The sequence below is a fragment of the Cydia strobilella genome, chromosome 1 (assembly GCF_947568885.1).
Source record: "Cydia strobilella chromosome 1, ilCydStro3.1, whole genome shotgun sequence".
Lineage (NCBI taxonomy): Eukaryota > Metazoa > Arthropoda > Insecta > Lepidoptera > Tortricidae > Cydia > Cydia strobilella.
The window spans coordinates 10,898,993-10,922,105 of NC_086041.1; the positions used below are offsets into that span (position 1 = coordinate 10,898,993).

Sequence of the window (23,113 nt, forward strand, 5' to 3'; positions counted from 1 at the left end):
TAAGACTCCGCTGTCCGTCTGTCTGTCACCAGGCTGTATCTAATGAACCATGATAGCTAGACAGTTGAAATTTTCACAGATGATGTATTTCTGTTGCCGCTATAACAACAAATACTAAAAACAGAATACGTATTTAAATGGGGCTCCCATACAGCAAACGTGAATTTTTGTCGTTTTTTGCCTAATGGTATGGAACCCTTCGTGCGCGTGTCCGACTCGCACTTGGCCGGTTTTTTATTAGAGAATGGTAGTTTTGACGCGTAGGCTGATCCGTTATTTTTGATGCTAAGACTGTATAAAGAACGACGTCGAAACAAAATGTTTTTTTGAATCTGATAGCTGTTTGGACGAAATATTTGTTCTGACTTCAGAAATAGAATAATTTCACCAAATTCATAAATAATACTTACTCTAAAATCATGCAATAAATCCAAATCAACAAATTATGAAATAATAATAAAACAGGTACGTGCCACGTTATTTAACAACGCAAAACCGACCGAAGGAATAGAAATAGATATATAATAATTACTTATTCGGTGGGAAAATCTAAATTTTCAATAGATCTTTACCTAGTTTGTTTAATTTTTGCAGTTGGCTCGTAGAAAAAATAACTAACAATTTACGTAGGTAACGCTTTTAAAATGTCTGAAAAGATGGTGGTACACCCATGGATGAAAGTGAATTTCTGCTCCTGGAGGCTTGCAACGTCGGTTTTCGTAGTTTTGTACTTAGGTGCATCAAATGATAAGCCACTATTTAATTTGACAGTGACAGCCTTTCGCAGTACATATTATGTATCTGGTGTCTATTCCATATTCATGTTGATATTGGTCATCTATAGCATCTTCACCTTCAACTTTCTTTGTTCAAACCCATTGTTATAAAAAAGACACAACCTCGTATTATAGTCTCCCTAGCCCTTCAATAATTTATTCCGTGGCTGATACATTTAAGGTTCAATTTGAGGCGATAGTAAGAGGCATAAGAGTTTTCCATGGTTATTCGCTATCTTGCTATCAGATATTTACATTGTTATATTGTAGTATTATCAAACATTCACCGCAAATGCAAAGATAATCAAACATATCGAAAATGTTGATAAAAGTATCATAATAATATGTTGCAGTAATAATGTCTGAGAGGCTGATTTTAGGACAAGCTACTATCGGCCCGATTCGAACAATGCTTATAAGATGACACAGCGATACGATACTGATCTGTCACTTTAGACACTGACAGATCAGTGTCGTATCGCTGTGACATCTTATAATTGTTCGAATCGGGCCGTTTGTTGTTGGTATTTATCATCGTCAATAAGCTGCCTTCAGTGCCCCATTTATAAAATTTTAATTTATTTGTAATTTTAGTTTATTTAAATAAATTAGTTTTTATTTAAGTTAATTTGTTACGCTCTTTTTGTGTACTTGTGTTACTCTAATTTCTTGAAAGAAATACATTTGTTAAACATTACTATATATTTTTATTTAATATGATCATGCAATAATTAATAAATCGGTGTCAATGAGTCTAGATTTTTAGGTCATTAGAACCAAATCAATGACTAGAGTTAAAGCACGAAACCTGAGGAATTCAAGCCAAAAACACGAAATATTACACGTTACGCGTTACGATTTGTACGCGGACGAGCAAAGTCGCGGACGGGTGCAAGGATCATTAGTGCTAAATATTGAAAAATAAAAATAAAACGAGGAAATACTATTGAAAAAGCCACTTAATATTATGCCTGGAAACTACTTCCCTCTCTAGTATGTACTATAATAAAATATGCTTTGTTAAATACTGAATGCTATATTAAGAGCGAAGAACAGCTACTGACAATAGTCACTTTTTTCATACAATTTCCATTTCGGGAGAAAACGGTTTCCACTAACTAAATTTACTAAATCTTAACAAATCACTGATTTAGATGTCGATCGCTTCAGCATACATAAAAAAAATTGTATTGTATAATTTTGATAAAAGGAAAACCTATAAATATGTCTCAATAACATACTAAAACATCATGGAGAATGGAAAATGTTCATAAGTGGAAAAACGTTATCTCTTTTTGTATGGACGAATACTTCCCTCTTAAGGCAAGCGTTATTTAGTATCTCGGGCTTAATTAAATTGTGACGGTGATTGGTGGCCGCAGATGATGAATGCGTCAATTTCACGACAGGCTTGTTTCGTAAACTGCTTTGTAGTTTAAGAACGGGATTTAGTTAATATTTCCTTGCTTGGTACCATTAGTCTACGTAGTAATTAACTACTTTAGTTTAGTACTGTACCGATCACAGATTGAGTAACAAGAGCTTAGCACTGAATGTTCCAGTTTTCGATTAATATTTTTTACAGTAACCAATTCGTTGTGGCGAAATCCGTCTGCGGGGAATTTCGTATACGAGTGCACTTTTCAAGGTACATTATTGTCGGCTTCGTCGATATGCAGAGATTGCTTTTAGTTTCAGCAGTCAAAAGCATCTGTTTGCAGGTCTAGAACAATTAAAAAGATACTGAATTTTCCACAGACTGTTTTGACCGTATTGACCCTACATTATTTCTAGGCGTAAGTATATTTCGTTAATCAAGGTTGTATCTCTGAAAATCATTCGTTTTGCTTTTTAAAAAGTGTTTTTTTTATTTTTTTATTTTGGACATTTTTGGGTGGTATTAACGTAAATTCAAGTTCTCTAACATATTGTCACACAGACTGCAGGGTTATCTACACAGGTTATCTACTTCTCGTAGTTCTCGTGTGCTTCCGAAGGTCTCGCTTCGTCAGCCTTCGCGTTGTCAGAATTTTATTTCATAATGTCCAAAGGGTTCAAACATTTTGAATTTCGCGTAGGTTTTTTAGGGTTCCGTACCCAAAGGGTAAAAACGGGACCCTATTACTAAGACTCCGCTGTCCGCTGTCCGTCTGTCCGTCTGTCTGTCTGTCTGTCACCAGGCTGTATTTCATAATCCGTGATAGCTAGACAGTTGAAATTTTCCCAGATGATGTATTTCTGTTGCCGCTATAACAACAAATACTAAAAAGTACGGAACCCTCGGTGCGCAAGTCCGACTCGCACTTGGCCGGTTTTTTCATAAATTGTCGTTGTCTACTACACAAATCTTTTTGGATAGGGATGTTGCATCTTTCCTACTCTAGTGACCAACACATTAAAGACAACAATGTTAACTAACATATACCTAATAACTGCTAGATAATAATATGTTACGTAAGGCCATCCGAATGGTTAGATACTTACTGCCGGGCTAGCACATGATTGGCGCGAGAGTATCTCGCCGCGACATAGACTACCCATCCCCCTTTAATTCATATAGTTAGTAAAAGACGGGTAGTCTATCTCGCGGCGAGATACTGTCGCGTCAATCATGTGCTTGGCCTACTGACCCATTTTAATTAAATTTGATTTGGAGAAATCTAAAGTCAAGGGATGGGCATAATAAGCTAAGTTCGTTTTGGAAATCCACCCCCTGGAGGGAGGGGCAGGAAATGATATATAGATATAAGTACCTAGTACCAGGGACCGGACAACCCTTTCGGCGATAAAACCCTTTCAATGGGCGACACTTAAACACGGCTAACACATTGAAAGACTTTCCCTTTTGAACTGCAAGCCCATTCATACCCTTACCTTTGACTAACCCTTACCGAAAAGCTAACCAAAAATAAGGCTAGCTCTTAATAAGGGTTACCCTTATCTTTAAGCGCTTTTTATAAAGGTTTCCCTTTGCGTGAAAGAGACAGGATTAGTATATATCTACGGTAGTGTATGAAAAGGAAAAAAAATACGTGCCTAGTCAAAGAACGCCGCCGTCGCCGCCGACGATCGCTCGAATTCGAAGTAATGTGTGCTTTATGAACAAGGTAGATGACTTAAATTAGCACGCTTATATGCTAAAAGGGAAGCCCTTTATAAGGCTAACCCTTATAAGCAATATGCAAGGTGTTGGTGAGCGGATGATAAGGGTTTTGTAAGGGTATTTGGGCTACCGATTACTCAAATGTGGTAGCTTTATATAAGGGTTTTTAAAACCAAAACAAACGGTTTCGTCTGGCAAAGGGTATGGTGAGTTAAGCCTTATGCAATACCCTTATAAAACCCCGATAAGGGATAGCGGGCCGGTCCCTGCCTAGTACGTACCTACGTAGTTTGTTTATGTGTAGGTAATTCTTTATCATACTTAACTACTTTAACATACACCTATAAATTGACGCGAAATGGCAGAGGTGACCGCAAGTTACCGTCTTATTAGACGGTTATTAGAAGCAAGTAAGATTTTACGCCTACGAGTATCATTCCTAGTAATATTAGGATCGGATTTCCAACATCCGTGGGTAGGTGGGTATAATCCCTTCAACTCCAGAGCAAAAAGATAACCAACACGAAGTGAGCCACGATATCTCGCTTGATCGCGGCCGGTCACGATCGCCTGCGCAACTTCACACCGGTTGGATCAGTTTTAGATGGGCCTGCGCTGCGCGAGCGCTGCCGCAACCGACGTCCCGTCGTTTCACGCAAACTCAAACGCAGCTTATTCTTCTTTTAAACTTTTTAACATCTATGAAAATAGCTCTCATCTAGCCAGTTTCAAACGTAAAAAGGACCGTCCGTGTGTTCGCTAACTCTGGAAAGGAAGCCGTGTTTTTTTGTGCAGTTTTTGCATCAACTTTTGCATCTTGTGTTGTGTTAGTGAAATTGGTATCGGTACCGGTATCGTGTGGTATCCGGTACCAATTAGTTCGGCAAGTGAAGTTCATTGTCATTTCGTTTGTCTTGTCATGAAAGTGGTAAGTGTTTTAAGTGTTTACGCTTTCTTTATTGTCTTGCAAATGTTAGAGGTGCTTTAGCATACCTACCTACTTTATCTTATGTTATGTGATACTTATACATTTTATAAAGAACACTCGTTGGAGAGAGCGTAAGTCATGTTCTGGATAAGTTTTATTCAACAATGTTTTTGCATTGGCAAATAGGTATTTTCTTTGGTTGGCACCGAAGTGAAAGATTTTGCACACTTTCATTCTCTTATCTGGCTATCAGCAGCACTGTTAGTAGGTACCTAGGTACTGTTATGTTGTTAATTTAGATAAACAATTTGATATAGATTGATAAAAAACTGGGTCTGAGGTTTTGAGCAACTTAGGGCATTGCATTTAAAGATTTAATACGTATATTTTTACAGATTTTTCGTTTGTGAGATTGAATAAACATTACACCTTTAATAGTACCTTTACTACACCTTAGTAGACAAGGGCCTGGTACCCTTACCACGAACTTGACACTGACCTGACACTGGCATATTCGCTAACGTGTGCGTAACTTACTTTATGCCTTTCGCTCGTAGTGACATTAGTGCGAGCGAGATGCCTAAAGTACGTTACGCACACGTTAGCGAATATGCAAGTGTCAAAGTCATAGTAGCCGTATATGTAGGACTAGTTCGTTCGTACTCACACGTTCACGTGAAGTTCTCTATGCAGGAGATCAACGTTAAGATTCTTGTACCTACCTACCTCAGGTTGGTATTCCCCACCGGTCTCATATCTTGGTCCAATATGTATTTGCGTCTCACATTTTTCTTAAGGAGAGAGTGCGACGCAATGCACATTGGACAAAGAAATTTGACAGGTGGAATTCCACCCTCAGTGGTTTGAATACCATTTCTAGTCGTAGTTGTAGCACATGAAACACGGCGTTTCGTGAACCAGATCTCCTTTGGCAGAATTGGTCCTTAGGACTTTAGAAGGGAGGTAGCGGGGCTCTCAACTTTATCTTGATATCTATATCATTTAAGCTACCAGGCCAAGTTTCGTATTAATTTCGGGATGGCACCGTAGTATGAAGCAAAAACATAATAAAATATGAAAAAAAAAACAAAAAAAAATCTTCTTCGCGCCCCCTGCATCAAACATTTATTATACACACAAAGATTAATTCAGCAAAAGAAAACCTTTGGTTCAGGTTCAGAGAAAGCCGTATTTGGCATTTTTATGTACTAGTGTAGAGTAGGGCTCCCGGTATCCGTGTTACACGCCGATACGAATACCCGTGTTCTTAAGCCCGGCGGTACTAAGAACCCGGTTTACACGGAACCGCCGGGATTCGAAAACGTTTCGAAGGAACGTTCCCAAGAAACGTATCTCAGACACGTATCTCCGTTTACACGGGTACTTAAGACCGTTCCAAACGGGTCTGAATACTCCGAACCAGTTTGAGCCAATGTACAATGGTAACAAGGTCCACTATTATTATGTTGACTTCAGATGAATTCGTTTGTCGTACGATTTTTAAAGTGAAGCTTTTATTCTATCGCCCCAATTTATTAAGTTAAGATTAAAACCGCGATTTTAATACCGTAAATCGAATTAATTTCCGATTTTTTTTAGTTAAATGCCTACAATCCGAAAAAAGTTTCACTTGCATCGTGGTTTCATAAAACCGCACAATTACTTTTTTTTATTGTTTTTAACCGTATTGATAAAACATAGGTACTTTAATAGTAGGTATACATAATTTTTATTTTAAACTATTTATATCATTTAATAAAACCGATTGCTTCTAAGCTAATTACAAAAATTTGATATCGATCAGTTTTTTTTTTATAATTACATAATGGTATAGTATTTTCGTTAATAATAGGTGTGCAGACAGAATACAATATTAATTAAAAATAACAGTTTAATTATTTCGTGGTTATTTTTATCTCGGATCTATTACTGCTTTGCGAAAACAACAAACCTGCCAACGGCGCAAAAAAGTTATTAGTAGGTACACAAAAGCGGGCTATCGAGTAATTTTACCCAAGAACCATAAAAACCCATACTACCTTGGATAACTTGCGATAATATTGCTAATTACATTAAGATAGATCTTTAAATTGGTAATCATTCATAATTCACTTTGGTCACTTTCGCACTAGCGTTTAGGTAATAAACTTAAATGCGCACGTTGCCGACCGGTGGTCCATCCATCCATTGTTTTCCAATATCCTTTTGTTTGTCATCGTCGAAAACATGTAGGTTCCCAAACTATTATCACAAGTGTCACTGCCAATTACAAGCTTTATGTCGTTGTAATAAGGTCAAAACATCTGCACAAGAAAATGTTTTCAATTGTTTTGTAGCTGCACCGCACTAAAAAGCGTTTTACTGTGGTAAGAGGTACCTAAAGTAAAAACAATTAGAATTTATTGAGAAGGTACAATTTTATCAAGTTGATTTAAAGTGTTTATTAATAACTATACCGACCCGCCCCGGCTTCGCATGGAGAGTCAAGCATAATAAAATACATTCTGTAACAAGTATTCACTTCGGAAGCCTAATAATATTAAGAGTTCAATGTCCATTTATCTGTCACCACCCACTAGGCTGTATCTCATGAACCGTAATAGCTAGACAGTTGAAATTTTTACAGATGTATTTGTACGGAACCTTCGGTGGGCGAGTCCGACTCGCACTTGTCCGGTTTTTTTTAGAAGTTAATAATGGGTTAATTATTCTTAAAATATAGACAGACAGCCATGGCGCACTTTTTTGTAGACCAATGAAAAAGAGACAAGTCCACCATACATTGACATCAAATAGATTGGGCAGCGTTTTCGATTAAGCCAGCGTGATTTTTTCTAACTTCATTAGCAAACATCGTCATATTTCTACCAATTTAAACAAAACCTTAACAAAATATACACATAAACATTCCCAAAGAAAAACTTCATTCATAGGTGAGGTCTGGTTATCGCGAACATACAGACAGACATACGGATCCGGCGGGGGACTTTGTTTTATAAGGTTTACCTACATTATGTGACAAGAAATACAATTTCATATCATGTTCTTAAATTAAACTTAAAATAAAGAAGCAAGTTAAAATTGTATTTTTTTATAAATACTTAATGCCAATTTCGAACATTAGTTTGACTTCCTGCCTACATACTGAACTCGATGGTTCTAATATTTTTTTTAAATAGGTACTAGCAGGTTTTTATATTATATTGCTAACCCGCAACGTAAAAAAAAGTAGCTATTTAAAGTGCTATATAAAATACTATACTTTGATAAGAAGCGTGAATACTCTTAATACCTATTGCAAGCAAAAACTACATGCTCAAGAAAGGAGTTTCTAAACCGTTTATTGAATTTCGACTCTATGACCCACGGAACAAGGTTAAATATGACAGAAACTCGTCATGAATCTTTTGTCTATTCATTTGTAACTGGCGTTCGTTCCTTCGCTACTATCGTCAAGGACGTGTCCGGCGCCACGGATAAATAAGATACGTATCTTCGAATACCCGTTTATCCGTGTACACGGGTCTTAACTACACGTTTCTTAATTAAACGTGTGGAACGGGCCAGAAAACCGTTTACGTATTATTCGGAAACGGGTATTCGAAACGTGTAAACGAAACACGGATTCGACCGCGAGCCCTAGTGTAGAGACGCACGACTACACGTACACTACCGGTTCACCCCTTGTTTTCGGTACAAATGAGTACTTTTGTGCTATTGCTATATTTTTTTCCAGGTCGGATGTCGAAATTTGTTTACAACTGATCCTATATTGTTTCCAGAGATGTGTTTGATTAGACACAATTAACGTACATTTCTAAACAGCTCATTCCCTAAAATCTTATAGGCATGACGGCCAATGCTGAGCCATATGGTTTAGAAATTGTGACTGACTAATCAAAACCATCTCTGGAAACAATAACGGATCAGTTGGAACTGCAAAAAAATATCGGACAAAAGTACTCATTTGCACAAGGGGTGAACTAAAACTTTTGACCGGTAGTGTACCATGTCATGTCACAGTGTGACAAAAGTATCAGATCCCTAGCGCTTTTCATATTAATTGTCACTATGAAAAGGCTCAAATAGGTACATAAATAAATTTTCTTGACTGTACAGTTGGCGCTGGAAGAAGAAAGTAACGCCATTTGCTTATACGGGTAGCTTCTTGAGCAGAGCAAAGTAAACCCTATCCTCTGGACCAAGGATGCCCTTGGAACAGTGTCCATAGGCTACGTGGTAATTACTTAAATACTTACCAGGCCCATGGGTTTCCTCCGACGTGGTTCAAAAATAATAATTCAATATCACACTTTCAATACTTCTACTAACTTTTTTAATACCTCGTCGGTGGCAAAGAATCATGCGGTCCGCTTGATGTTAAGTGGCCACGGAGTTGGACGCGCTACCAGCCTTAGCTGCCACACGTTTTTAGGGTTCCGTACCCAAAGGGTAAAAACGGGACCCTATTACTAAGTGACTCCACTGTCCGTCTGTCTGTCACCAGGTTGTATCTCATCAACCGTGATAGCTAGGCAGTTGAAATTTTCACAGATGATGTATTTCTGTTGCCGCTATAACAACAAATACTAAAAAGTACGGAACCCTCGGTGGGCGAGTCCGACTCGCACTTGGTTTTTATTAATTTTCATTTAATGAAAAATTGCTTGACCCAATTCAACCAATATTGCGACGCTGAGAGGCAGAGGTAACTTTTCCGCCAATACGATATTGTGACGATGGGACCGAACGGCTTAAACGAAGATTAACCATTATAATATATTGTATTACTTACTCTCTGGAGTAACCTATACTTTCTTCAAATGATGCATTGCGATAATAAGAAGACTCCATGCTTTAGGAATTTCATTCTAGCTGTGACCATTTTATTGTTCTACAATCAGCATTAGTTACGTGATAGATTGATAACTAATACGTCAAAGGTTTGATAGGATTCCTCGAGGAGCTGGGCTGGCAGGACTAGCCCCCCCCCCCCCCATCACTCAAAACACGCACCAGTCGTCGAGTTGCGGAAAATCGCCCGAACTACAATACAATACAACTAATACGACAGCGCAGTGTAGTGTACGATAAGTCCTCTTCTTAAGCATCATATTTAATATGATAGTATTTTTTTACTATTTTGGTTAAACCTATATTTAATTATACAAACGGGTCTACCGCGATTTAATTTCATTGTTTTTACCTTAAATTCCGAGGTTTCAGCCAGGCGTTCAGCTGAAATTAAATCGCGTCGTATAATTAAAATATGACTGTGTTCAAAACGCGAGAGTTTTAAGTATTATATTTAGTTAAACCTTTCAAAAATCGTGCGTTGAAACCTCGGTTGTGTTGTAGGTATAGAGCAGAAAAAATCGTTCTCGCAAAAAAATTCAAAAATATGACTAAAAATCGGCCAGGATCCTTACCATACACAACAAGAGTGTACCTTACTCTCAATAATGCAAAAATTGCTAAACAGAATTAAATAAAATCTAGCATACAGATCATTTATAGGTCATTTGTACTGAAATGTCAAAATTCTCATACATAATCCGCGCCAGCGTTCGTAATACGACATACACCTGGGTTAATATAATAGAATAGAGTCGGACGAAGCTTGGCATGGCATTTGCAATGCAATGTGTGACAATTTCGTCTTCAATGTCAAATTATATGTAAATGTGCCGTTTATAATGACATTCCATTTGTTCTGTTCATGTCGGTGCAAAGTTAGATTACGCGTACTCTACCTACTTTGTATCCCCGATAGTCCGCCAAGGAGATGTGAGCCTACGAGTAGGAAGTTCCTAATAGAAACATTACTACAATTGTAGGTAGTAGATATATAATATACTATACTCTGGCAAACCCACTTTGTCAGTAGAAAACATCGCGAAATCCAAATTTTCTACGAGAGGACAAACCTTCGCGCCTACATTTTTTTTAAATTCTAGCTATTTTATACGTATTTATTGACTATGCTAAAACGATCATACGGCCATAAATTCGTTTTTCTTGAAAACAAAACTCTAAACGATTTACGATGCACATAATATCGAGCTTATAAATAAATTCATGAAAGATTTATATCCTCCCGGACCACTTACAGATGGTTGAGCATTTTTTAAACCCACTCAGGATTATTGATTTAATGCAAGGATGATCGACATCATAAGGTACGCGTTTTTTTACCGATAACATGAAGGGTATTATTATCTCGTGGCTAATTAAGATTATATTCTTATGATGATTTCCAATAAATGAGGCAAAGCGAGACGTGTTCGTATATTTTTACAGAAAGTACTCTTACAGAGTCCAAATTCTGAGAAACCTAATGGTCCTCGTCGGTGGCGAATTGTCCTTAAATGGTACCTAGTTTATTTTATGAAAACTCAATTTATCGAAGAGCGGTGGTAATTGATTATGAATTTTTACTTTGCTCTGCTTATTATTGGATAGGTATGTAAATAAATATAAATGGAAAACCACTTTTCGTAAAGACATTTCGGTGTATTAAAAATTAAAATTTAAGATGACAGATAGGAAAAGTATATTAATATATAACACCAAAAAACTACTTACATCCTCCCATTAATACCAAGTTTATTTCTTTATTGCTGTAATAAATCAGTTATTTTTTTGCATGGAATGATGTCAGTGTCATGTTGTACCTTTCGAATAAATTAAATATTATGATTTGTTTTTTAGGGTTCCGTACCCAAAGGGTAAAAACGGGACCCTATTACTAAGACTCCGCTTTCCGTCTGTCTGTCTGTCACCAGACTGTATCTCATGAACCGTGATAGCTAGACAGTTGAAATTTTCACAAATGATGTATTTCTGTTGCCGCTATAACAACAAATACTAAAAACAGAATAATATAAATATTTAAATGGGGCTCCCATACAACAAACTGTTTTTTTTTTTTCCGTAATGGTACGGAACCCTTCGTGCGCGAGTCCGACTCGCACTTGGCCGATTTTTTTTTCAGTATTACACTACTGAATATAAATTTAAATTAATTTGAAATACTAAACAAAAAGTGTTTTGACGTACATATTAAATTAAATAATTTGATTTGTTTCCAAAGCTAAGCGCTAGTGGATAGTTATTATATGGTCGACCTTGACCGAGACGTCTGACGGTTAAAAAATTATATTTTATGAAAGAAAGTATGTTCCTGAACATAAATAAATATCAGGGTTTCAAGGCTATATAATTTTTTTTTTTTTAATTTTCCGACTTGTCTGACGAATGTAATAAGTAATAAGTTCCAATGGAAAGTATACAACTTGTACAACAAGAATAAATTAGGTTGCCCATCTTTTTCCGGTCACTATTATAAGGTTGCCGTGTTTAAACAGGTGAGTTTTCATCGATAATTGCACTCATCTGTCTGACGCTTGAACTATAATCAAAATGATGGTAATTTTATTGCGAATACAGTGGTGTAGGGTTGCCTGCGAAAATTCGGTCACAAATAAAGGTTGCCAGGCTTTTAAAGAAAATAATAAAGAAAGATTTTAGCGATAACTCAAAAACGGCTCAACTGATCACGATTGTTTTAACTTTTTTGAATGTGTTTATTAAGCACTATTTTTGTGATTTTTTTTCATATTTTTTGGATGGATAGTTCAAAAGTTAAAAGGAAAAACCCTTTTTTTTCTTTCTAAATAATTATTTCCGAAATGATTCACTTTATCAAAAAAATGTTGTTTAAAGATCCCATTTTAGTTAACCATTAACTTTAAAGGGTTCGAAACGTCGGGATGTATTATAAAATCAATATACGCGATATAATCCGTTTTCATAGTTTTATTTCATGAGTAACTATCGCGGTAACCGAAGACAATATTACCCCTATTTATTTTTAAAGACCCATTCAACGACACCCCACTGACCCCACACGAAGGGTTGAAACGATAAAAAAATTGTCACACACATTTTGTTTCTTTCAAAGCAATTATTTCCGAAAATATTCACTTTATACAAAAATGTTTTTCCAAAACCCCTATTTATTTTTAAAGACCTATCCAACGACATCCCACATCATAGGGTTGATACGAAAAAAAAATCCTCACATACATTATGTTTCTTTCGAGGCGATTATTTCCGAAAAGATTTACTTTATAGCCTCTGCTGCTCTCTGCGCGTCTGCCGGGCACTTTAAAGGTACGAAAAAAAGTGGAAATTACGTCATCTGATACAAAGATGAGACTTGTGGCAACTTTCTTGTGGAATAGATGCGGCCAGTTTCCTAAGGTCGATTGCAATTCCCATTGCTTGAGCCGTGATTTGAGCCGCTCTCCAACTCTTGAACCATTGGAATACTATACCTCAGAACTGTCAAAATAATTACTGTCAATAATCGCATATCGACAGCAACGGCTGATACATTTACGTGCAGAGTTAGAAAGAAGCAGACACGACACGGCACGAATATTGCATGGTACCTACTACCGAGCTTTATTCAATGCGATACTTTCTAGATTCGAATTATAAATTATACTCTAGCATTACAACGGGTTAGTTTGTTTGATCCATTGTACTGAATTTTTGTACAAGTTTATTTCCGATGAGCCATATATAAATATGTTAAATATGGCTTTGTTTACCTATATAAAAATGTATCTGGCTAACAAACTAAAATTTACATTTACTTAACTTAACCCCAATACACGTGTGCGTTCCAATTGTTGCACTCATGAACGTCATACGTCATTAATGAGACAGGAAAACCTAAACCTAAGATCATGTGTAAAATTGTAGATATACGGGAAACCGATACTATGTTATATTACTATTGACTTAGTTGAAGCGTAAAACGCATGGCATGCGTCAAAATAACCTCGAGTGCAGAGCGAAGCACGTAATTAAATACCTACGTGAGATAAGATAACATAGCTGTTCATCTAAACACCTCGTAACGGTTTAATGCATTGTTATAGAGTCCAATGTTCAGTTGGTTGTTTATACCTATACCTATGTGAGGTTTACACCTACTAAAAATCCGACTAAGGTTGATCATAAAAAAAGAACCTCCGCCTCTTTCAAAGTCGGTCATAAAATGAATTGATTGACATTTGACTTGTGACACCTCAGTAACCAAAAACGTTTTACTAGTTTTGACGTTACGGTGGAACACATAACACAAACATCAACACTCATATCTAACATAAATACCTACATAGACTGCTAAAATCATAACATATTTAAGGATGCCGAGTAGAATCTAGGATAGAGCCAAATGGAAATCCTTTCAGAAAGCCCCGTGAGATTTCATCATGTTTGTCATTAAAAATTTCTAAATGAAACTACGAGTAACCCCTCAATAATATCATTAATATCCTGCGAAGATATTAAGTGCCAGTTGCACCATCCGCACTTGACAGACTGATCAACCGGTCAACCGGCGCGCCGCGGCGGTTTACTATGAAACATTCCATACAATGAAATTTAGCGAACTCTTTAACGATCACAAACAGCTGGTGCAACCGACCCTTAGTCGAGTGTGACATTCTTACAGACGTCGTAAGTCTCATACATTCATTCATTCAAAGGTAACGCAAACAGATATACCTACAGCAATTGGAATGTGACAAAAAGTTAAAATGGCCAATTCTACTTTTTTCAACTCTACAAAGAGATATGTTAAAATATGTAGGTATGTAGATTAGAAGTTTACGTGGACAAGGTACGGTGCGCAAAAACAGTCATTAGTTCCATGTACCGGGTCGGGGGCCTTTTTTGCTGAACTTACGGAATAAATTATAAGCTATTACAATCATTTAAGATAAACATCTTGCATTTTGATGGATCGGAATGGATGGGGGACGGCAGAGATGTGGTTACGGTTTTTTCATGTGTGAGTCTGATGTGATACTGAGAATTCAGGTGCGACATGACTATTATTGATATCGCATTAGATCCATTTGGATCCAATTAGCGCAATCTGTATCAATAATTGATTGTATTGTCCCTAAAGAAGTACAGTGGCGGTTTACTTTTTAGGATTGGTTGTTTCATCCAACATGTCTTCTACTACTCCACTATATTATCTAGGTACCTATACTTAGGTATCATGTAATTCAAAACCGTTTGCACACCTCAAAGAAAGAAACATTACCATTGAGGTGTGCAATAAAGAGTAAGTATTCTATATATCTATCTAGCAATGTGTAGATATATAATCCCTAAAGCCACATTTGTTGTCACAGTAAGTACCGTACGTGTTCGTATACAGGGTGTTATTAATTACCGCGGCACTAAAGCCGTGTTTATGGTCGTGCTAAATTCTGCATGCCCGTATGGGCTAAGGCAAATATAATTCGCAAACATTGATTTTGCACGTATTTTTTTAAGCTTGTGGGCGGGCTTGACGAGTCAATAACTCCTAATAGAGATAAAGTTTTGTAATTTGCGGTATCGTTTTCTGAGATATATTTATTTACGGCGCGATTCGGGAAATGAATTAGAGATTCACTAGAAATAAAATAGTAAAGATATGTGATGTTCCACGGCAAAAGGTACCTTATGGCGGCTGGCGCTTACGTCGCACAGTGCCGCAAATTATTGCGGCGCTATGCGACGCAAGCGCCATCCAATGTTAATTGGAGCGGCGTTAATAATAGCGTAAGCGCCAACCGCCATAAGGTACCTTTACCCGTGGGACGTCACATATCTTTACTATTTCATATCTAGTGAATCTCGTATCAAATATTAAAAAATAAAGGTATCACATATTGTTACGGTTAACACCCCCTGACTAAAATAACGGACTTGGTTTCACATTACATCTCAAAACTTTTTTGTAGTAGAAGAACTGCGTTGCGAGACTTGCATCTTTTTACATGTAATGTTTTTGAAATTTTATAGCACAGACAAAAAAAATTACAAATGGTGGACTTAATGCGAAAGGTATTCTCTACTAGTCAACCATTGGGTCAAACAGAGACAAGTATATATATCCTGGTCAGGAGAGATTCATAACTTAAAAGGAGAAATTTAACCGTGAAGTCTAATATTGTAAACATAACAAAATAAACCTACTAAAATACACTTATACATATATAAAGATAAACTAATACATTACTATATGAATATACAAGATGGAGAACATTATTCAAATTTTGACTTTCTGATTTTACTTTTTATTTGTGGGTATTGTGTTTTACAAAGGTATTTAATGAGAAATAAAGCGTTGACGTCATGACGTGCGATTCACATTCAATTTACAACTAAAAGGTATCAATTCCTTGCGTTGAACTTTGGCCTGCACCGAATTTAAATTGAGCCACGTCTGTATTCGTTAATTAAAATATAAGAAAGGAATGACCTAGTCAAAAAACAATTTGCAATGTCAACATTTCCCGCGTTAAGAATGCCGTTTGTTTACCAACTTCGTGAGCGGCGGCGTCCGTGCGAGATAATAACAATGTATGATTGTTTACCTCTAGCTCTAGACATTCACTGGTTGTGTTCACGACTCTATTATGTTATAAGTAATAAGTACTTACCTCCTAGCTAGACTACTAAAATAAAAAGTGTTAAAAATGTACCTACTGACCATAAAAATATGTCACTACTATAAAAACACGGCAAAATATACGTAAAATACGTTTGTCTTTATCGTCAAAAGAGTAAGAAAAACATTATTTCAGTTATTTTGCATTTAGCAAATACTAATAACATAGCCTTCAGGCAAAACATATCAAGGCTAAAAATATAGAAGCGCAGTTCTACCAAATTTGCGGCTATTTTTTTGCTTCCTAGAATTCCTTTCTTATCTTGGTAAATAATCAAATGAATACTTGGTAAATGAATACTATCTGTTGTTTAAAGGCTTTCTACATAATTATTTTAATTGTATAAATGTTTTAATTTCTTCTGTACTAAACATAATTTACATAATACAGCTAAATGACCTTTAATATTTAATAAATATTAAAATTGTTCTAGCCATATCTCGCTTACGTTCTCCGTTGAAGAATCCGCAAAGTCTACATTTCCTGCACTAGGAATGCCTTTGTTTACACTGAACACAACACTGCATTAATAAAAACGCCACATGCGCCACATACTCCTTCATAAATAAGATGTTTCATTTCATCTAAACTAGCAAGAAGGTAGTTAAGCGTATGCTCTATTCACTGATAACAGATATATCTAGCGCGCTAGATGTGTTATTTGTCCTTGAACCAAATAACAGATAACTAACAAACCCTTGTTTTTGACATTTGAAATAAATACTTATATTATTCTTTCATACATTTATTAATGCATTTTGGAAGTTTTAGGTTTATTAGTAACATTTGATTTTCACGTGAAGTAGAATCAATTGACATTTTCCAAAAAATCATGCATGATCCCAATTTTCGATCACTTAATTGTTTTGACGATGGTATTTGAAACACGTGTAGCTAAAAATAATATCTGGTAATATCTATCTACGGATGAAAATTGTATTAACTGTATAGCCGTTTAAGAGATACCTACATTATAAAATTAAGGTGTAGATTCCAGGTACTACTTTAGAAATGTTTAATACCCCGCTAATAATAAATTTCCGTCCTTTTAGGTATGTTGCATTGCAAGAATCTCTTAAGAAACAAAACTCATCCTTCATTAGAAATAAGACCGCCAGCCTGTCTGCCATTCCTTGTCATCAGAATTACGATAATTATTAATAATTACTCTTGGAATTGACAAGATAATTATGAAGCTCATTCTTTCATCCCTTGTTCGTTAACATGAATGTGAATAGAGCAATTATCACAGGGATAATAGCGTTTGTTTTGTTCATAAATAAATAAAATTCATTTATTTCGGACAATTCGGAATCCATAGACCACTTATCAAATTGTACTTGGTTGTTCATATGCAACTTCTAGAGAATTTCACATAATTTAATCTGGATGGATTAATAAACAGTACTGTGTTTTCATATAAAAAAACCTATATGTGATGCTATTTATTGCTTTACGCGCATGTGCCTGTACCTACCTACGCAAAAAATAATGAAATTCGTCCGAAGTCCACATTTTTCACCCTTCTGAAATACTTTGTGAAACGAGGTCCAGATTGGTATAGTATCTCTGAAGAGGAGTAATGTAATGCTGATAATAATGCCATCTCTGGGTTATGCTGGACATCTATTCCTCAGCCGTGGTGCCCTGCTGAGCTAGAAGCGGTATCTCAATTGAAGATTGAATGCAAATAAGTACCTTAAATTTTAATCATAACGTTCCATTTCCAGTTCACTCGTTTTTGAGATACCGCCTTTTAGCATAAGGAGGGCTGAGTGTGGCTAGATGTCATTCTTGTGTGTGTATGGTAGAAAACTAAATATACCAAACAAATATCTAAGCAGGTAATTTAATCGTATTTAATTAAATCTAGAAGAATATTATTTTAATAAAAAATGTTTTGATAGTGTTACTAACCTTACGTTGCAAATGAACTAGGAAACAAATTAAATTTGAAACTTAAAAGTAGTTTTTTTAATATCTAGCGCAAACACCGTACAATGACAGATTGACGTATTATGACGAATAAAAAAACCAAATGACGTTTGGTTTGACGGGAAATTTTAAAATTATTTCTAAGTTGGTTTTTAATATAAATTCCGTTTAAACATATTTTTGATCAGATTTATGTTAAGATATTAACTAACAGCGTTTCTTTATATCACAACCAACCTTGTGAGTTGTGTTGAGTTGTGCTCTTACTCATTCAACCAAACCAACGCAGGCAAGAAGAAAAGCAATGGCGGCCGGGCCGCACCGAATATGTGTACCTTCTTGTATGTACATCGGTACAAGGACAAGGTAAGTAAATTTTATATATAAATATATATATATATATATATATATATATATATAGTGCCCCGGAACATTTATTTATTATTTCATCTTTATCAAAAGCTTTGATAGAGGCTTCGGGCAAAGCATATTTATGAAATGTTGGCGATGGAACATGGAACATTGTAACATTTCAAATAACAACCGTTGAACTAGCACCATTCTTAGTGCCCGTAAGGCCTGTCTTTAGGTACCCGTTGCTCTGATTATCATAACTAAGATACTGTTTTCCGTGGCTAGGTCTTAATCTGATAAATCAACTACAACCTGCCAAAATTGGAAAGACCTACATCTAATGACAAAATCCATCCACAATATGTTTACCTTTGTCGACATTTTACATGAATTATATCCTGATTCACTGATTTCTTGTTACCTAACATTAAATGTGACAATAGCACACCCTTAAAATGCATGCTCAACACTCGCTATAAAATAATCTTTTTATAATTTTGATAACATCTTAACCGTAAATATATTTTCAGGTATTAAAAAGCTTCCAGAATAAAGTTGCGACACGGCAGGTATCGTGCTTTTCTTAGATAAGTTTTTCGATTTTGTCAATGGCAATTTCAGTGAACCTAAAAAAGGAAAAATCTACCTATGCGCTGTAACACCCAGATGACCGCACCACAAATTGTGGATAAAAAGCTGGAATGTTCTAAAAACTATGAAATATCCGACCAAAAATGGATCTAAATTAAATCAATAAAATGTTGGATCAATGAAGCTTTCCAAGTTATTTTGGGATCAAGAACTTCAAGAAGAAGAAATGAAATAGGTTGTCTCTGATTATTATTTAAAACATAGTCAGGAAATAAATTGTTACATACTATATTTATATACCTACTAGCTGTTAAGATATTTTCACGCTGTATTTGCATTTGTCTTAGTTACTTGGAATGGAACGTATGTAAATAAGTAGGTACTTATAAATAATATATTGTACTTGATTCAACATAAGTTTTCATTTATTTATTCTGGAAAACTGATTTATGTAGTTTTCTAAGCATATACAAATGGAATTTGGTACGACAAAGAAAACTACATAAATCAGTTTCCAATATTAAAATTGTTACTTGTAGGTAAATAACCCATAAGTATGTGTGTGTGTGTGTACATGTGTGCGTGTTTACTGCATATACAGTCTCTTTAGTTGAGAGCAGGACCGCTAGAGGCAGCACTAATAGAGACGTGAACGTGAAATGTCCGAGAGTTTCTTATCTATTACAGTAATAACATATACTAATCTATGGTCCAGATGTTCATCTCATATTTCGTATCTTGTCATAGTGACGATAGTATGAGGTCCCTATATATATATATATATATATATATATATATATATATATATATATATAAATAATATGAAAGTCGCTTTCATATTCATTGTCACTGTGACAACTTGACAAGGTACGAAATGGTATTGAAATTAAATCCTTCGTCTGTCCCTAACATACGAGTACATATCTCGTCTACTCTGAAAAAGTCGGCACTGAGTGAATAGAATTCAATGACTGGCACATAATTATAATGCGTTACTATTAGCATGCATTGTCTTTTGATAATACGAGTCTTTCTTCACATTAAGCGGCTGTAATTAACCTGCGTTTGTTTTGACTTTTATTTATTGTTCATTTTGTTGTGTAACTTAATAACAAAAACGGATGTGTCAGTTTTATTATTTTTCGTGTATTATTTTTGATGGTTAATTGTAGCACAACGTTTCTTTATTGGGTGTTAATGTTTACAGGTGATGTTAAGTAATTCATTTACAATAATTAAACTTATTAAAACCGGCCAAGTGCGAGTTGTACTACGCACGAAGGGTTCCGTACCATTACGCAAAGAAACGGCAAAAATAAATCAGCTGTAAAAATTTCAACTGTCTATCTATCACGGTTCATGAGATACAGACTGCTGACAGACGGACAGACAGACAGACAGACAGCGAAGTCTTAGTAATAGGGTCCCGTTTTTACCCTTTGGGTACCGAACCATAAAAAAACGAAGAAACAATTACTTATTCAATCTTTCTCAGTCTAAGTTTGTACAAAAGTACACAACCGCTATTCCTAGTAGCTGTTATAATAGACAGTCTATGTGATCGCATGTTCATGTCATCATGAATTTGACTTTCATACGTCGAAATTTGCATAGGTACGCCAACTTCAACATTGTATCTTACTAGATTAGTGGATTATACTTTTGCATTAGTTGGAAGAAACTTATGATTTTTGCAGTTTTCGATAGATCCCACAGGAGTTCCAAATTTTTCAGGCTTAGACATCAGGCTTTTACGATAACAATGATATATTTTGATGTTTAATTGTTATTTTTAGTAAAGATAATCTTACATAAACCAGATGCCGAGACAATATCAATCGTTTATTAACGCAGATTGACACGCAATTTTGCCGTGTCACCCGCGTACAGGGTCTTGGCAACTCGCGCGCATACTCCGCAAATCACTCGCTTAACACCATACAGCAGCAAGGCAAACTAAGGGATCATTTAATTATAGACTCTGTGGAACTTGCACTACGGTTCAAGTTTACAATTGCGTGAGAATAAACTTGATGCAGTTGTGAGTTGAAATAATGAAATGTCACTGGACAATATTGCACGTAACATGTTTTCGGGGCATTATTTTTGGGCGTGGAAGGTATGCAACTGCAATTTGTTGCTTGTATGTAAATCCTATAGACAAGACGATTCTGGGACGCGATTCAGGGCTGAAATGGATTACTAATATAACACAGATAATATATAAATATTAAATTTGTATGTCTTATCCAATAGTTAGTGTTAACAAGACAATTAGTACAATTTACAAACATTTTAGTGACAGTGATAGGTTACAGATTATACCTCGTCTTCAATTTTAACTATAAAACTCCCGTGAGACTTATTACATTTTAAGTAAGTCGTTAAATAAGTCGAATAGCTCGACATGTTTCGATCCAATTTACGAGGATCCTCTTCCTGTTCTTAATAATACGTGAGTGACCCGTTTAAAATAATGTAATATGTTAGAGTCTTCAGTGTTATCATTACCACTTATTTTTAGGTGAATTCATAAGAGGTGGCACAAATGGATTGAACGTAAAGCCCGTTACAGACGGAGCGATAATACATATTAATCTAAGAAGTATTTTGTGTTTTCAATTCAGCATGACCCCAATGCCATCTTTTATGGTTAAACATTGCGTAGCAGCCCTAAAAATAGACATTTGTATAAAAAGTTCTGCGATAGGCGTAAAACACTTTTATTCTGGGAGCAGGGTTATCAATCTTGTCGCCGCGTTAAGAGCCTCGTTAACCGGTGGTTTGTTAAATTTTTTGCCAACGCTAATCAACACTGGCTTTTATATCGCCCATCCGTTTGCGGGCCGTGGGAATTAATGTGGATTTCTAATTTAAGTTTGATATCCGTAACGTTATATTTCCTATTGATAAATAAATAAATATTATAGGACATTTTTACACAAATTGACTAAACCCCGCGGTAAGCTCAAGAAGGCTTGTGTTGTGGGTACTCAAAGAACGATATATATAATATACAAATACTTAAATACATAGAAAACAACCATGACTCGGAAACAAATATCTGTGTCATCACACAAATAAATGCCCTTACCGGGATTCGAACCCGGGACCACCGGCTTCATAGGCAGCCACTAGGTCAGACCGGTCGTCCGGTCCATTGATGACGATGTGATTATGTATAGGGTCGCCGTGAGTGGTTAAAGGTACCGGAATATTATGGGTAGTTGAAATGGAGACTGCGGCGCCCCAATCCCTGCCTCTCTAATGGACAGAACCGGAATAATCACGTATGGTATGCAACTATGAAGTGTCATTGATGCATTATTAGGGTTCCGTACCCAAAGGGTAAAAACGGCGGGACCCTATTACTAAGACTCCGCTGTCCGCTGTATTTAAGTGGGCGTTTTTTGCGTAATGGTACGGAACCCTTCGTGCGCGAGTCCGACTCGCACTTGGCCGGTTTTTAATGAAAATCCTTGTAACCATCTTAAAGAACACTGAAATGACCAAACGTTTCAGTACGTATCTAAACAGTTATACGTAATATTCGATTTAAATTCCCTGAATTAATAGGTAGAAGTATTAGTTATAATATAACTCCTCACTATTTTGTAGTTTCTTCAATAAACATAAATAACAAGTATAGCCATACATGTAAATGCAAATCTGGTTCTACCGAATATATTAAATAACCTCGTTACTCCCATGAATAAGGTGCCCAACAGCCATTAAGGCTTTTTAATTGGTCAAACACATCCATAACGTTCTTACGTGTTATAAATTAACACTAGGAAATTGATAATAAAAAATGTCAACTCTCATTGAAAAAAACTATACAAAAACGATCATAAATAAAACACGCGGACATCAAAATATAAATTAACGCGTGTCAAAC

The 23,113-nt window shown here is 35.9% G+C and overlaps 1 protein-coding gene across 2 annotated transcripts in view; it reads left to right on the plus strand.

Annotated features, from left to right (window-relative positions):
* The first annotated feature begins 4,477 nt into the window (after positions 1 to 4,477).
* The window catches only part of LOC134740945 (rho guanine nucleotide exchange factor 17), a 186,034-nt gene continuing 167,398 nt past the window's right edge, over positions 4,478 to 23,113 (plus strand). The window contains exon 1 of one of the 2 annotated variants that reach the window (XM_063673628.1): positions 4,478 to 4,807. The gene's annotated coding sequence lies outside the window, so the exon portion shown is untranslated. The remainder of the gene's footprint in view (positions 4,808 to 23,113) is intronic. The other variant, XM_063673610.1, reaches the window with a different exon arrangement.